Source organism: Somniosus microcephalus, unplaced genomic scaffold, assembly GCF_052327205.1.
Source record: "Somniosus microcephalus isolate GS21.2 unplaced genomic scaffold, FLI_Smic_1.0 unresolved_chr4, whole genome shotgun sequence".
In the NCBI taxonomy this organism is placed as follows: Eukaryota; Metazoa; Chordata; class Chondrichthyes; order Squaliformes; family Somniosidae; genus Somniosus; species Somniosus microcephalus.
The window spans coordinates 41,571,839-41,575,059 of NW_028225182.1; positions in this window are offsets into that span (position 1 = coordinate 41,571,839).

The window sequence follows — 3,221 nt, forward strand, 5'->3', positions numbered from 1 at the left end:
GGGTGGAAGAGATTGAGGGGAAGGTGGAAAGAGATTGAGGGGAGGGTGGAAGAGATTGAGGGGAGGGGAAGGGGAAGAGATTAGGGGAAGGGGAAGAGATTGAGGGGAGGGTGGAAGAGATTGAGGGGAGGGGGAAGAGATTGAGGGGAAGCGGGAAGAGATTGAGGGGAAGGGGGAAGAGATTGAGGGGAGGGTGGAAGAGATTGAGGGAGAGGGGAGAGATTGAGGGAAGGGGAAGAGATGAGGGGAGGGTGGAAGAGATTGAGGGGAGGGTGGAAGAGATTGAGGGGAGAGGGGGAGAGATTGAGGGGAAGGGGAAGAGATTGAGGGGAGGGTGGAAGAGATTGAGGGAGAGGGGAAGAGATTGAGGGGAGGGTGGAAGAGATTGAGGGGAGGGTGGAAGAGATTGAGGGGAGAGGGGAGAGATTGAGGGGAAGGGGAAGAGATTGAGGGGAGGGTGGAAGAGATTGAGGGGAGGGGGAAGAGATTGAGGGGAAGGGGGAGAGATTGAGGGGAAGGGGAGAGATTGAGGGAAGGGGAAGAGATTGAGGGGAGGGTGGAAGAGATTGAGGGTGGGTGGAAGAGATTGAGGGGAGGGGGAAGAGATTGAGGGGAAGGGGAAGAGATTGAGGGGGGGGAAGAGATTGAGGGAGGGTGGGAGAGATTGAGGGGAGGGGGAAGAGATTGAGGGAAGGGGAAGAGATTGAGGGGAAGGGGGGAGAGATTGAGGGGAGGGTGGAAGAGATGTTGAGGGGAGGGGAAGAGATTGAGGGGAAGAGATTGATGGGAAGGGGGGAAGAGATTGAGGGGAGGGTGGAAGAGATTGAGGAGAGGGGGAAGAGATTAGGGGAGGGTGGAAGAGATTGAGGAGAGGGGGAAGAGATTAGGGGAGGGTGGAAGAGATTGAGGGGAGGGGGGAAGAGATTGAGGGGAGGGTGGAAGAGATTGAGGGGAGGGGGAAGAGAGTGAGGGGAGGGGAAAGATTGAGGGGAGTGGGAAGAGTTTGAGGGGAAGGGGAAGAGATTAGGGGAAGGGGAAGAGATTGAGGGAGGGGGAAGAGATTGAGGGGAGGGGGAAGAGATTGAGGGGAGGGTGGAAGAGATTGAGGGGAAGGGGAAGAGATTGAGGGGAGGGGGAAGAGATTGAGGGGAGGGGGAAGAGATTGAGGGGAGGGGGGAAGAGATTGAGGGAGGGGGGATGAGATTGAGGGGAGGGGGGATGAGATTGAGGGGAAGGTGGAAGAGATTGAGGGAGGGTGGAAGAGATTGAGGGAGGGTGGATGAGATTGAGGGGAGGGGAAGAGATTGAAGGGAGGGTGGAAGAGATTGAGGGGAGGGGAAGAGATTGAGGGGGAGGGGAAGAGATTGTGGGGAGGGGGGAGAGATTGTGGGGAGGGGGAAGAGATTGAGGGGGGGGGAGAGTTGAGGGGAGGGTGAAGAGATTAGGGGAGGGTGGAAGAGTTGAGGGGAGGGGGAAAGATTGAGGGGAGGGGGAAGAGGATTGAGGAGGGGGGAAGAGATGAGGGGAGGGGGGAAGAGATTGAGGAGAGGGGCAAGAGATTGAGGGGAGGGGAAGAGATTGAGGGAGGGAAGAGATTGAGGGGAGGGGGAGAGATTGAGGGGAGGGGGAAGTGATTGTGGGGAGGGTGGAAGAGATTGAGGGGAAGGGGAGAGACTCTGTGGAACGGAGACAGGGGGGAAGAGAGAGGAAAGAAGATTCTGTTAACCATCTGAAGGCACTGGCACATTCTTAACGTGACTCCGGAGTGCGCGTGAGAGTTAATGGGCTCTGCTATTCCCAACTGATCCAGTTGGATCTCCTGGCTGATAACCTCCTTACCCAATGCAGGCCCTAATCCTGATTCCCAAAAGCCAGGGGCTGGAATTCCCATTCTGATGTTTGCCAACACCTTCCCTGGCTGGGTCTCCGATGGGAGCGAGGCACGCATTGCGGAGAAGAACTGTGTTCCGCCAGGCTTCGAGGGGGGCCGCCGTCTTGGATTCCTTGGTGCGACACGCCAAATATTCCCGATACCAAAGTTTACGCAGACGTTCTTGCTTGCCCTTTGCTGGAAACCTTGGGCTCCACACCCTGGGTGTGGCCCAAAAGTGTATATAAGACAATAAACAGTATTGAACATTACCTCAGGCTAAAGCAGGACGTGGATACAGAGCCAGCGAGAGGAAACCTTGGGGTTGACGTCAGGAAGCTCCTCGTCAACAGATAGCATGATCAGCACATGGAAAGGCCTTCCAACTCTGGTTGGACGCGCTGCTGAGGCTTCATCACATGACCTCCCGCCTCATACTGCCCCCTCCCCCAACAACTCCCGCCATTGGTCACCTGACATGTCCATCCTTGTGGTGCCCTGCCTTCCCACGGCTAATTGGAAAGCCAGCAGACACTCCGTTCTTCGATTGGATGATTCTTAGCTCTCAGTCAAATGGCCTTTTTCCCCACCCCCACCCGCCATCTCCAATATTTTTATAACTAACACAAAGAAAGGTCTTTGAAGAAAATAGTTGAAAAAATATTTTTTCACTCAATGCCCTCTATGATTTTTCCCCTGGGTGTCGCGCCTGGAAATTAGCCTTTGCCTCCTCGGTTGGTATGGGTAACGCTGGATGGTCTCTCAAGTAGGGTAGTGGGGGGCAAAAAAAAGCCTGGACTCACTTAAGACCTTGACATTCAACGGCATTACCATCGCCGAATCCCCCACCACCAACATCCTGGGGGTCACCATTGACCAGAAACTTAACTGGACCAGCCACATAAATACTGTGGCAACAAGAGCAGGTCAGAGGCTGGGTATTCTGTGGTGAGTGTCTCGCCTCCTGACTCCCCAAAGCCTTTCCACCATCGACAAGGCACAAGTCAGGAGTGTGATGGAATACTCTCCACTTGCCTGGATGAGTGAAGCTCCAACAACACTCAAGAAACTCGACACCATCCAGGACAAAGCAGCCCACTTGATTGGCTCCCTATCCATCACCTTAAACATTCACTCCCTCCACTACCGGCGTACCGTGGCTGCAGTGTGCACCATCTACAAGATGCACTGCAGCAACTCGCCAAGGTTTCTTCGGCAGCACCTCCCAAACCCGCGACCTCTTCCACCTAGAAGGACGAGGGCAGCAGGCGCATGGGAACACCACCACCTCCAAGTTCCCCTCCAAATCACACACCATCTTGACTTGGAAGTATATCGGCCGTTCCATCAT